The sequence below is a fragment of the Narcine bancroftii genome, chromosome 13 (assembly GCF_036971445.1).
Source record: "Narcine bancroftii isolate sNarBan1 chromosome 13, sNarBan1.hap1, whole genome shotgun sequence".
NCBI lineage: Eukaryota > Metazoa > Chordata > Chondrichthyes > Torpediniformes > Narcinidae > Narcine > Narcine bancroftii.
This window is the reverse complement of record NC_091481.1, coordinates 22,040,258-22,054,534: the sequence shown is the minus strand read 5'-3', so window position 1 is coordinate 22,054,534 and position 14,277 is coordinate 22,040,258. Positions and strand designations below refer to the sequence as shown.

Here is a 14,277-nt window from a genome sequence, read left to right as displayed (position 1 = left end):
CGAACCTTCATGGCAAATGGATATTCATAAAACTAGACCTGGTTCACCCCTACTATCAGATCGGGTGGAACCTGGTGATATTGCCAAGACAGTGGTGATTACTCCTTTTAACACATTAGCATTTCTTCCAATACCATTTGGTTTGCCGAACGCATCTCAAAAGTTCTAGCAGTTTATGATACCGCACTGACTCTTTGAATTTGTTGAACCGTGAACAATGACTGCTCTGTATGAACCATCCAACTATGTTGATTGACTATGGGAGAGCATGTGATTGCTTAGGGCACTTCATATGCGATGTATGTCAACTGCCGTGTGTGCTGGCTGATTTACAATATTGCACGTTTTCTTTTGACATGACACTGCTAACAAGCCACACCAGCATGTTTACAATGCCCCTTATGAGGTCATACAATGCCACCCGAAAAGTTTTGTGACCTGGTGGAACAAGAATTCTGACTTTGTCTCTAATGACCGTTTGATGCTGGTGTTCATCGAGCATTCTCCTTCTTCATCAGTGCCAACAGCAAAGAAACAGCTGGACCCCTGCCAGTCAGATCATCCATTGACCACCTTGCAGTACTTGACTAATTGGGCCAGATCATAATGTAGCAGGACAGATCCAGCATGACTCAAAGGGTGGGAGTGGGGGTGGGATCAAGGTTGCATACTTGCGCGGGCATTGAGTGGAGCCAGTTGTTGTAGTGATGCATCTGGGCGACCCATGAGAAATGTAATGCGTGCGTGGGCTCGAAAGGGGATTTGGAACAGCGTGGTGGTTCACCTACATGCACGGGGCTCAGGGAAAGGAAAGTGAGGAGCATTGCAGTCACATGCAGGTTTAGAGCAAATAGGAAAGGCAAGGAGGTGGGTCTGGGGAAAAAGAAAGGATTTACTCAATAAAATATCTACACTATTATGTGGAAGAATGAGTGAGTTCATTCTTTTAATTGTTTGCATAGCATCCATCTTGCAGTCATTGCAAGTGTTCAGAATCTCTGGAAGAAAACTTGGCCCATTTTCATATCAGGTTTGTGACGTTCACTCTCAAGCTTTTCCTGTTCTTTAAATATTACAAATGAAGCTACTCCCACTGTTCTTCCCACCCCACTCACCCCCATCCTCAGGGATGCTAATCACATTGCTCGAGAGAGAGTTTTTCTTCTCGCCTTGGGTCATTTTGCCAATTCATTTTTGCCTTTGTTCATGAATGGGAACAAGTTCTCTCCATCTCTGTGGACAACTCTGTCCACAACTGTCATGGTTTTATTTTAAATTACTTTTATCAGACCCCTTTGCAAGCTTTCAGTTCCAAAAAGAAGAATATCAGTGTCTCCATGGAACTGAACATCCTCATTCTTGGAATTATTTTTGTAATTCTCTGTTACACCGTCTCTAAAACATTTGGATCTTTCCAAAAACTGCGTTAACTCCATGTGAGACTAATTATGCCTGAACTGTTTTGTAAAGGTTCGTTGAGACTTCCTTGCCTTTGCACAACTTGCCTCTTTGAAGAAGGGTTTTGTTTGGCCTCCCTGCCTCTTCCAGTGAACGATGCAGATTGACTCAGATCTCTCTGCTCCTTGCTTTCTGACCAGTTTCCCAGCATATCACAGTTGTTAGCTCAGCAGGCAGCTCTTTTTGGGAACCGTGCTGTTGATTTTTTAAGTGCACAATTCAGAGAGCATTTTTTACTGACCTTTTTCCCATCCTTTTTTTGCAGGTCATCTATTGGGAACTGGCATTGCACTCACCATTTCTAGGCCAGTATAAATGTATTTAAAGCTCAATTGGCAGTGTGTCTTCAGTAGAAAGTAAACAAGCAGTTCTTTTTTTTGACCATAATTTAACAGAACTTCAGATAATCCTTTCATCATGTAAATTCAATAATCTAATTGATTGCTTAAGTTTGCTTTTTCACCACGGCTGCAGAGAACACTTGTAATGGCTTCCTCTTGGCTTTGTAATTCCTGCGGGACTCGATAGCAGACTTGCTGTGCAGTCTTGCTGAGCCATTTCTATGTTCAAACAATTTCGACTAATATGTTTGCTGCCACGATGAGTTTTTGCCAGTAATGCATCAAATTACAGAAATGTTTCAGATCAGTTTGTAAATGGCTTTCTATTTAATGGTCACTCATGTTCATTATTCTGGAGATGCATGAACCTGAGCAAGCTGTTCTGTCTTGAACGACGTCAAGCTTCTCGAGTGCAGTTGGAGCTGTTGTTTATGATGTCAAATATGAATTGTACACTGCAGATACCCAGTCTCTGATCTGTTCTTGAATTTAATTTAGAATTATGGCTGGTCCAATTGAATCTCTTCATTATTGGTGATCCCCATTTCCAAGGAGGGTTCATGTGTATTGAAAACACAAACATGCTGGTTGTTTGACATGGTACAACCAGCATTTCCCAGTATGTTTTGCCCCACATAGAGACCAATAAGGTTTTTTTTTAAAGTACCCTGTAAATGAAAATGCCCACTTGTGTCTCTCCCCTGCCTCTTCAAGCAAAAATTAAATCCAAATAAATCAGTCCATTTATTTATTCATTGATGTGCTGCTCTGGCACAACTGGTTGAAAGACTTCAGCAGGAATCATTGAATAATGAACAGGAAGGTAAATCCTGGCTGGTTTTTTGCTCTTTGTCTATGGTCACTATAATAACTGTGTCTTGAATGCTCCTTGCTAAGTTGCTAAAATAGAGGCAGAGAACATGACAGCACAGACACAAACCCATTGGCCCACCTAGTCCACGCTGAACTAATACTTTGCCTAGACCCATTAACCTGTGTCTGAACCATAGGCCTCTGCACCTCCAAATTTCTCTTCAGCATTGAAATCAAATCTGAATCCACCATTTTCACAAGCAGCTCGTTCCATACTTCATCAACCTCTGATCGAAGAAGTTCCACCTGTCTATACCACTCATAATTTTGTCTTACCCTATCAAATCTTCTCTGATTCTCTAGTGAACAAAGACTTAACTAGTTCAACCTTTCCCTTTATCTCTGCTCCTCAAGTCTTAGCAACATCTGTGTAATTTTTTTTCTGCAATCTTTATTGATATCTTTCCTGTAGTTAGGTGACGAAATCTGCATCCAGTGCTCCAAATCTGATCTCATCAATGCCTCATTCAACTTTAGCATAATATCCAAACTCCTGTACTCAATAGTTTGATTTATGAAGGCCAATGCGCCAAGAGTTCTCTTTCCAACCCTATCTATGTGTGATGCTACTTACAAGCAATTTTGTTTCTGTATATCCAGATCCCACTCTTGCAATGAACTCCACAGTGCCTTATCATTGTTAACTGTGTAAATCCTACCCAGGTTTGCCTCTCAACGAGAAATTTATTTTGTAACTGCTAACAATAGAGATAACTCCGTCAGTTCATGAAAGTGCAAAGAAGTAATGTCAAGGATTAAACTGGTTCAAATGACTTTAGACTCTCGTGCAAATCAAGTGTCTCTACAAAGCACCATCTATTCAACATCCTTAATTGGTTTCAAAGGTGCCATTGAGCTGCTTTGTTGAACTGTTATCGTAGTAGGTCTAGTCAAGGGAGTTTTATCAGATAGAATATCGAGGATTTCAATTCAAAAATAAGTGGAAAAGAGTTAAATTGATCCATATAAGAATGATGTTCGGTCGTTCCTCTTCTGTTGCACTTTGTCTTCTCAATCGTAATGCAAACCCTTTCATTTTTTGCAGTAAAGGCCAATTGGCATTCCGAATATTTGTGAGGACTACTCAAGTTCAATCCCAAACCTCTGGAGGTCCACAAGTCTGGCATTTTCACTGAGCATCTAAAACAGATTCCTCTTGGACTTCCATCTTCATAGGACACAGCAGTGAAATTTCGACATGCATACAGCCATTCTGGCCCACGAGCAAGAGCTGCCAAAATATGGTAATTAACCTTAAACTTCTGTACGTTTCGAGAGGTCGGAGGAAACTGGAGCACCTGGCGGAAACCCATGCAGACCCAGGGAGAATGTGCGGACAACTCCTGATTTGAACCTGAATCGCGGGTGCTACAATAGCGTTGCGGTAACCACTACACGAACCATGTTGCCCCTTTTTCTGTGACCAATAATCTGGTGAATCTGTCACAGGATTTAGTGACTCCATGAAGTCTGAGGGAGAAGAATGGTTTTGAGGGGGAGCTACAAGTTCCAGACAACTTGAATTTCTAAAATAACATGTGCTTTGTGATAAACTATCATTTTTTTTTAAAGTTTTAAGGTATTTTTAAATAGTATGAGGATATTCACTGGCCTATCAAATTATATGAGATAAAATGAGAGTTTATTGTCTTTACAAGAGTACAGGAATGCACAGATGCATTAAAATTCCAACTTCATGCAGGCAAACAGGTACATAAGATGCATCTACAATTGTTTAAATAAATGATGACAATGTTGGCATGAGACAGGAAAAATAAATAAATAGAAAGGTAGATAGATAAATATCCATAGTTGCAAGGAAAAGATAAGAGGTAATTTAGCAGTGCAGGCAGATCTTTTGGCAGTCCCCGTGCAGTTTATGGTTAGGCTCAACAAAGTTACAAGATCCTGATAGCTATTGGAAAATAAAATCTTGAACGTGGAGTTGGCTGTCTTCAGGTTACTGTACCTTCTGTCTGAAGGTAGCAGTGAGAAGAGATTTTTCAGCAGTGTGATAGGGGTCCTTGATGATATTGGTTGCCACCTTGATACAGCATCTATAGAAATCGGTGGCCACGATGGTCCTGGCTAGATTGGTCAATTTGTGCAGTCTTCTGTATTCCTGAGCACTTGAATTTCCAAACCAGACAAGACAAGCAATCAGAAGTAAAACATGAAAATCTGTTGACACAGCAGTTGAAGTAAAACCACAATGCTGGAGAAACTCAACTGGTCAAAGGTAAAAATACTGAACCAATGTTTCGGGCTTGAGCCCTTCATCAAGGTATGGCAAAAAGGATGCAGACGTCCAAACTAAAGAGTAAAGGGGAGCAGTGGTTGCAAAGGCAGGAGGTGATAGGTGGAGAAGGGAGGGAGGGGGCAGCAGCGATCAAGGGGAGCAGGGATGGCCAGGGGAAGGGAGGGAGGAGAACTGGGGAGGGGGAAAAGGAGAGCAGGTTGGCAGAAACCAGAAAAGTCGGTTGATGCCATCTGGCTGGAGAGGGCCCAGTTGGAAAATCAGGTGGTGTTCCTCCAATTTGCGGGTGGTTTGGTTGAGATAGTATACAAGGCCATGGACAGACATGTGGGTGTGATGCAGCACTGAAATACCAGTTTTTGTCACTGGTATGGACGGAGCAAAGGTTCTCAGCGAAATGATCCCCCAGTCTGCGCCCAGTCTCTTTGATGTAGAGAAGACCACAAAGGAAGCACCAGATGAAGTAAATCAGACCTGTGGATACACAAAAGACTGGCGGGCCATTCTATTTTTAGATTATTTTCAATTGGTTCCCTCCCAGTATATTGGGGATCTATTTTTTCAGTAACGCCACCGTGTCTCTCCTCTCCAAGTCCCCCTTTATCCCCATAATCTTAACATTATTCCTCCTCCTGAGGTTTTCTCTATCTTCTCCCATATCCTCCCACACATCCATTTCATTTTCCTTCTTATCCAAACTTTCTTCCACCCTCTCACATCTCTCCTCCGTTTCCAATACCCTATCTGTCGATTTATCCAATCTTTCTTTAATTGCCCCCTGCCCTGCCCTGCCATCAGTGTCTCCAAAGTTCTTTTTTTGATTTGGTCAATGACCTCCAATATTTCTTTTGCAATAGTTATCAGGCCCTCTGCCTCCTTTCTCTGCCTTTCACTTCTTTGTATTGTCTTTCTTTTACCCCCTTGATCTTCCTCTTTATTCTTCTCCATCTCGCTTTCCGACTCCAGGCCACCCAGCCACATGATTTTCCTGCTGTCTGTTTCTGGAGTCCACCAGGCCCGACGCCACAAATGCCCTCTGACCGGACCTCTTCGCACTCGTCGGATGGAGCCACCTTATCGGTTGTCCCTCTTTTCTTGGCCTTGTGGGGTCTTTTCCTCCACCTCCACTGACGTAGCTGGTATCTTGGTGCTGGCCAAGCTCACTCGACCTCAGGCCTTCACTCGTGTTGCCCCCGACAGTGCTCCCACCATCTTGGTTGTGGCCTTCTCCCAACACTTTCCTGCTCCCAACAGCACTCCTGCTTCCTCGGATGTGGAATGCTCCTGCCACCTCGGTCGCAGGCCTCACCTGGCACCCAGGGTCAGTCCCTCTCGCTTGCCTCCTCCAGCGAGCTCGACTCAATAGCCGGCCTGCATGGCTTTGCCCTCAGATGCCACTGACATCTCATAGGAACATAGGAACATAGGAAGTAGGAACAGGAGTAGGCCAAAAATGGCCCATCGAGCCTGCTCCGCCACTCAATAAGATCATGGCTGATCTAATTTATGACTTAACTCCACCTACCTGTCTTCTCCCCATATCCCATAATTCCTCTATCTTGTAAAAATTTATCTAACCGAATTTTAAATATGTTTAATGAAGCAGCCTCAACCACTTCCCTGGATAGAGAATTCCAAACATTCACTACTCTCTGGGAAAAACTATTTTTCCTCATCTCTGTCCTAAATCTACTCCCCCGAATCTTGAGACTGTGTCCTCTCATTTTAGTTTCCCCAGCCAGCTCAAAAAACCTTCCTACATCTATCCTATCCATACCCTTCATAATCCTATATGTTTCTATAAGATCTCCTCTCATTCTTCTGAACTCGAGCGAATACAATCCTAGATGATTTAATCTTTCATCATAAGTCAACCCTTTCATCCTAGGGATTAACCTAGTAAACCTCCTCTGGACCGTCTCCAAAGCCAGTATATCCTTCCTCAAATATGGAGACCAGAACTGGACACAGTACTCCAGGTGCGGTCTCACCAGTACCTTATACAGTTGCAACATTACCTCTCTACTCCTGAATTCAATTCCTCTAGCAATGAAGGCCAACATTCTATTTGCCTTCTTAATAACCTGCTGCACCTGCAACCTAACTTTTTGCGATTCATACACAAGCACTCCCAAGTCCCTCTGCACAACAGCATGCTGTTGTTTTTCACCCTTTAAATAATATTCAGCTCTTTTATTTTTCTTGCCAAAGTGGATAACCTCACACTTACTAACATTGTACTCCATCTGCCAGACCTTTGCCCACTCATCCAGCTTAACTATATCCCTCTGCAGACTCTCCACATCCTCATTACAATTTGCTCTTCCACTCAATTTGGTGTCATCCGCAAACTTGGCTACACCACATTTTGTCCCCTCCTCCAAGTCATCAATGCAAATGATGAACAGTTGTGGGCCTAGCACCGACCCCTGCGGCATCCCACTTACCACTCTCTGCCAACCTGAAAAACTTCCACTTATCCCGACTCTCTGCCTCCTGTCAGACAACCAATTTTCGATCCATGCCAATAAACTTCCCCGGACTCCACTTTCCTGTAACTTACTGATAAGTCTCTTGTGCGGTACCTTATCAAACGCTTTCTGGAAATCCAAATATACATCAACCTGTTCCTTTCTATCCACCGCACCCATTATATCCTCAAAGAATCCTTACAAGTTTGTCAAACAAGATCTTCCCTTTCTAAAACCATGCTGCGTCTGCCTGATTGAATCCTTACGTTCCAAAAGTTTCGCTATTTCATGCTTAATGATGGCTTCAAGCATTTTTCCAACTACAGACGTCAAGCTAATTGGCCGATAATTTCCAGTCTTCTGCCTACATCCCTTCTTAAAAAGTGGCATGACATTTGCTGTCTTCCAATCTGCCGGTACCTGCCCAGAATCCAAGGAATTTTGGTATATGACCACCAATGCATCAACTATAACTTCTGCCATTTCCTTCAGAACCCTTGGATGCATATCATCAGGACCAGGTGATTTGTCTGGCTTTAGTCCCATTAGTTTCTCCTTTGTAACAACTATTTTATCAAGGACTTCCCCAACATTCGCATCCTTAACTCCGCACTTGGGCTTGCTGGACGTGTCTTCCACCGTGAAGACTGACACAAAATATTTGTTCAATGCCTCGGCCATTTCCTCATTTTTTGCTACCAGTTTTCCTTTCTCATCCTCCAAGGGTCCTATGTTAACTCTGGCCACCCTCTTCCGTTTTATATATTTATAACATTTTTTGCTTTCTGTTTTTATATTTTGTGCCAATTTACTTTCATAATCCTTTTTCCCATTTCTTGTTACCTGCTTTGTAACCCCTTGTTGTCTCTTAAAGTTATCCCAATCTTCCAGTTTCCCACTACTCTTTGCAGCTTTGTATCTCCCACAACTCAGTGCTGGCCCGACTCCCCAACCTCAGGCCTCCATTCGTGTCGCACCTGACAGTGCTCCTGCCGCCTTGGTCATGGCCCTTTCCCAACAGTGTCCTGGGTCACTCTCCCCTGGTTTCTCCTTGCTTGCCTCCTCCAATGACCTCTCTTCCTGACAGGGGCTCCTTCATTCAGGTGCTGATGTCATTGTTTTTGGCCTTTGGCAGGCCTAGTGTTGGTCTCCTCCTCATTATGAGGTGAGTTTTTCTCTATTTTTCTCCCTAATTTTCTTAATGCATAGACTTTTGTGTCTATATCCTACTGATTTCTATGGGATTCTATCTGTTTTATCTTTTATGATCCTTGTTACGGGGAGCTCTCTCAATCCACTGCTGCTCTACCACCGTGATTTTGGAAACTCTACTTTTTGTTTTCTTCACATAACTCTTCGTTTCCCACCAGATTTTACAGACAAGAGATAATGTAGCATGGCCAGTGAACATGCATCACATCTTTGGGATGCAGGATGAAATCCTAGCACAGAGGAAGCCAAGATGATCAGAAGGAGAGCATGCACACTCCCTACAGATAGCATCCATGGTCAGTCTTGAACCTAGGTCTCTGGTGCTGTGAGGCCATGCCGCTACTAACTGTGCCACCCAATAAAAGGCAGCAGTTATTTTACAAACCAGAGCATTAAACATCCAAGTCAATTTCACTGGACAACGCATTTTTTCCCCAAGGTTTGCTTCCTGAAAGAAATTGAGGATTATGATAGACAACTTCAAGCTGAACACAAAGGTAATTAAAGATATTCTATATCACGTAGGAAGTTGGAGAGACATTCAATTAACTTTTATTGAATTTAGGATGTTTAATCGTATAATGATTCTGACACATTCCATTCGTTCAACTGACCTAAAAATGGGGCAGAATTAAAGTGGTTGGCCATCTGCTCCCAAGATGAGGTCCTCCAGTCCAGATCATCTGAAGTGTCCTCCTTCTGCAATTGTGGCTTCCCTTCCACCACCATCAATTCAGCCCTTACCTGCATTTCCCCCTCTATCCCCAGATGTAACAAACACATGATTCCCCTTATCCTCACCTATCACCCCACCAACCTCCGCATTCATCCTTTGTAATTTCTGCCACCTACAACTTGATCCACCACCAGACACATCTTCCCCTCCCTGCCTTCCGTAGGAACTCCTCCCTTCATGACTCCATTTCACTCATCCTTTTCCCACCAATTGTCCCCTGGCACCTTCTTCTGCAGCTGCACACTTGTGCCCACACCCCCCTCTCTCACCACTATTCAGGGTCCCAAACAGTCCTTTCAATGAAGTAACAATTCACTTGTGTATCCGTGGAAGTTATTTACTGCATCTGGTGCTCTCTTTGCGGCCTTCCCTACATCAGAGAGTCTGATGCAGTCTGGGAGATTGCTTAGCTGAGCACTTTTGCTTTGTCTGTATCAGTGACAGCTATCTCCCAGTGGCCAACTATTTCAATTCTGCGCCCACTCCCATGTTGACTTGTCTGTCCATGGCCTTGTGTCCTGTCCCTCCAAGACAAACTGTAAACTGGAGGAGCAACACTTGATTTTTTTTCTCTGGACACCCTCCAATCAGATGGCATTAACATTGACTTCTCCAGTTTCTGTTAACTGACTCACCATTTCTCCCACCCTTCCTCTTCCCTTTGTCTTCTTTCCTCCAGCTCTCCACCCAATTCCTTCTCCATTCACAGAGCCAGCCCTTCCTCCCATATCCACTTATTATCTCCTGCCTTTGGGATTGGGCCCCTCCCTTGACTCCCACCTTCCCCACCCCACCCCACCCCATTTTGTTCAGGTGCCTTCCTACATTTTGCTCATAGCTTGATGTGGAGGGAAAAGCAGGCCATGTTGGTTATGTCTCTTTATCTTTGCCATATACACTGTTTGACCTGCTCAGTCTCTCCAGCATTGGGTTTTACTTCAATCACAGTGTCTGCAGCCTTTCGTGTTGTACTTCAGCAGGGAAGAAGTCCAAGTGCGAATGCAGAAAATGAATTTTCAATGACGTGTTGCACTTTGTGGATTTGTGTGCTTGAAGCAGGACTTTGAATATGACAGGAAATCACAAAAATAGGTTATATTTAAGAAATTGTATGTGATCAGAAAGTTTTAAGGTGATCAGCAGCCCAAAATGGATAAAATACACCCAAAAGTATTCTGGAAGCAACATCTTTGTTGTCCAGTGTTTCCAGAGAGAATGCAAGTTCAGTGGATTTCAGATGTATTCAGGTGATGAACTTCTATCAGCACCAGACTACATTATATTGAACTGCAGTGGGTATAAAGCTGACCATTTTAATGCAGATTGCTGCAAAGCTTGATATGCAAACAATGAAAAACCTGGATGAATCTTAATTGTGATTATATATTGAGGAAAAGTCAATATTTTTATGAACAGATCAAACTTGCATAAATAGACAGAAGAGGTTATGTTAAGTTCTACCTGTAATTTAGCCTCTTTTTTCTGCCCGTGGGGATAGTTATAATTTGAAACTATTGCTTTCTTCATGCATCTTTATGGACCTACAAAAATTAAATTAAGTTGTTCAGTCAGTCAAGCCATTCAGAAAAAACAATTATTTAAATTGAACTTTTTTCAGTTGGTTTCTAAAATATGAATGTAAAAGAATCACGTATCTCTTTGTCAGTCCCGTAGGATGGAGCGATTGTCAGCTAGCAAAAAAATGTGCCTGCGCAGGCTGGATCTTAAAGAGTTTTTCATGAAAAATTCAACTTAAATGTAGTTAATTGTTGATAAAAGTGTTATCATTGCTTTTTAGATGCTGAAAGGAAAATACAGACACGTGTAATGCCTGCAAGTTATTGACCATGAGAAAAGCTCTGTGTGCATTCTGTGCTCGAGAAGTGTCCAGGATGGTTGGTCATGTGCTAGTGGATGTTTCTGGTGTGAAAGAAGTCTACAGTTTTATGGGCAACTGTTCTTTGGTGATAGAATTATCACTCTGGTCCACCCAACATTCTATGTTGGGTGATTGTATAGAACTCTCCCTTGCTTCTTACTTGGGTGTATTAACCACGTTAGGGAGAATAAGTAGAGTTGGCTCATCTTGATTTTAAAATAAGGAATTTTAAAATTCCTAATTGAAAACAATTCCTCAATGAAAACAAAAATCATTTGTTTTTCTTTTTTGAGTTTCTGGCTACTTTCTTTTCCTGGCCTGCAGAGTACCAAACGTTAGCCAAGAGACAAGTGGTTGACCTGGTGCTACCTGAAAAACTTTGCTTTAGGCAACTGGGCTCCACTCTTCGCAATTTTTTAATAAGAAGGAAAACTGGAATGAGGACCATTAAAGTAGTCACAGTTCCTCTCATCTTGCCTCGTAGCCAAAGCCTGAAGCCCAAAATGTAACCAAGATTTATCTTCCTCACACCAGCTCAATGAGCCTTGCTGAAGTGTGGCTCCCAGAGCAGTGCTTTATAAAGGCCAGGCTTTATTACTCCAAGTTCCTACTTATTGCTAAAAAAGGGTTTGGTGACGTCAGTACAATTTGAAACTTGGGAACTTTGGAGCTGGACAAAAGTCTCTTGAAAGTTATAAAAATAACCAGGCCCAAAGGGATGTGAACATAAGCTCTGGGTCACTCAATCTTCTATTCAGAAGGGTTTTTGATCTGTTGTGTCATTTCTGGACTGAGCATTTTTTATGGAGGGTTGTGAATATTATAAAGCAATTTAGGGCTGCTCGGATTGATCCAAAGTGTCCTGCCACACTGTACCTCCTCGGCGTGCCCTTATTGGAGTACTGGGCTTTATAGCCAGTAAAGTACTTCTTAAAATAGCCACTGATGCAATAAAAGAACCGTGGTTTCCGATTTGTGAAAATTTGGCTCTCTCAGTCAGCAGTGTGTTTTAGTTTGATTATAAATTTTAACTTAGACATACAGGCCGGTAGCAGGCCCTTTTAGCGACCAAATTGACCTACAACCCCAATGTGTTTTGAGTGGTGGGAGGAAATCCACGCTGACAGCACAGGATTCAAACTCTTTACTGGATCGCTGGCGCTGTGACAATATTGCGCTAACCATTAAGCTATCCATGCCACCCCAAATGTGTTGATGTCCAGATATTCTCTCTTTTCCTGTAATGTTGGCTGAGGGATCAATGGAAACACGATTCTGGATTAACCCTCCTGAACTTTGTCAATACAATGCCTTAGTTTTTTTTTCCCCAGAAAAAAAACATGACTCCCACTGTTCCAACATGATTCCCACAGTTCAGGACTGTCAGCCTAGTTCAACTCTGATGGAAATTAAACTGAAATCTTGGCCATGTTTGACAACTGAAAGCAAGACGTGAAGTAAATTGAATGGAGCTGGAAAGGATAACGAGGGTGGAGGGTATTTCTGGAGAGACAGGATGGGAGGGCTGATACAGGTGAAGCACTTGATCAGTTTCTTTTTGAGATCTCAGGCAGTGAAGGGCACTGGTCATAGATACTTCTCAAACTCTTCCTCCACTTTATGATGTTCTTCCCTCTCCTCAACATGCTGGAAGTTTGGGAAGTTTCTTCAATGTAGAAAAGTTACTCTATCAAAAGTTACTTGACAAACAAAAGCAACTATGGTTACAAATTTCATCGTGCTTGATTATTGCTTTGCAAAGCGTAAGAACTCTCTTACAGCAAGAAGCACGGCTACAAGAGCTAGTCTCAAAACAACAGGGTCTACTATGTGGATCACAAGTAGCAGATTAAAACACAAAAGGTTCCAGCTTTCCAGAACATTTCAGAATCCTTTTTCCATACAAGTACATATTTCTTTGGATTCCAGTCACGTCCTTCACCTAATGGTTGCTAAATAAGGAGTTGTTGCTCTCTGCTTCTCTCCTCCTGTCACCCCTTTAGGACTCACGTTCTCAACCCAGTACTACCGACTTCATTTTCAGTTCACACCATCTCTCATTACTGAAGAGAAAAGAATAATTAAAAAGAAACCTTTGTAGGAATGAGGAGAAGACGGTGCATCGGAATGAACAGAAACTTCATGTCTGAGGAGATGGGCTGTTACATGCCTGAGAAATAGTGGAACATTTTGACGAAATAAAATGCTATAATAATTCATCTGATTTTGCACTGCAGTATGTAAACAGAGAGGAGGTTACACATACTGCAAACCTATAATCCTGTATCATTTGTTACGCCACTGAAGAAGTTCCATCGGGATCTTGCTCCTTTATTATAACTGCTTGCAGATGCAAGATCACAGTGCATTGTAAATTATAAACTGATTTTAAACAAAATGTAACAAATTTAGGCAATTAATTTCAATCGTGCTCTGTAAGAGCATAATTTACAGTTACTGCCTCAGTCTGCGCACCATACACTAAATCTAAATGACCTTCATCTCAAATTTTCTGAGCAAAATTAGTATTCACAACAAACTAAATGGTTGCACAGCAAATCCATTACGGTGCAGTTGGCTTGTCAAACAGCATAATATAATGGATGGAAATATGCGTGCGAGTACAAGCACCGAACTATATCACAAACATTACAGGCAAACATTACAGGCAATAATATGCTTGTTTTTCTAAATCCATTCAACAATAGCCAAGTGCATTGAGGGGAAGTCAGCTGAAGCTGCTTGCTATCAAAAGACCACTGCTTGGAGGACCAATGCATGGCAGTGAAGTATTTTATTTATTGTTGTGAAGTACTTGGGGAGCCTTTACCATTTTAAACGTACTCTGTGAATACAGGCTGGTTTGCTGTGGCCCAGGGTGGGTGATTTGCCAATCATGTCCTCTTCTGACAGCTCATCCACCAAGCGAGGAATGGACTCCACACAAATATCATGCAAAACAAATGCAGGGCATATGTTTTTTTTAATGGTGGAATGCAAAACGTTTGAGTGTGCCTGATTGGTCCTTAAAATTCCTGTGCACCTTTCAG

At 42.3% G+C, this 14,277-nt stretch overlaps 1 long non-coding RNA gene across 3 annotated transcripts in view; it reads left to right on the top strand.

Annotated features, from left to right (window-relative positions):
- Positions 1 to 475: 475 nt before the first annotated feature.
- The window catches only part of LOC138747859 (uncharacterized), a 33,336-nt gene continuing 19,534 nt past the window's right edge, over positions 476 to 14,277 (top strand). For all 3 annotated transcript variants that reach the window (XR_011347695.1, XR_011347693.1, XR_011347694.1), the window contains exons 1-3: positions 476 to 639; positions 963 to 1,030; positions 3,718 to 3,916. This is a non-coding gene — a long non-coding RNA (uncharacterized lncRNA). The remainder of the gene's footprint in view (positions 640 to 962; positions 1,031 to 3,717; positions 3,917 to 14,277) is intronic.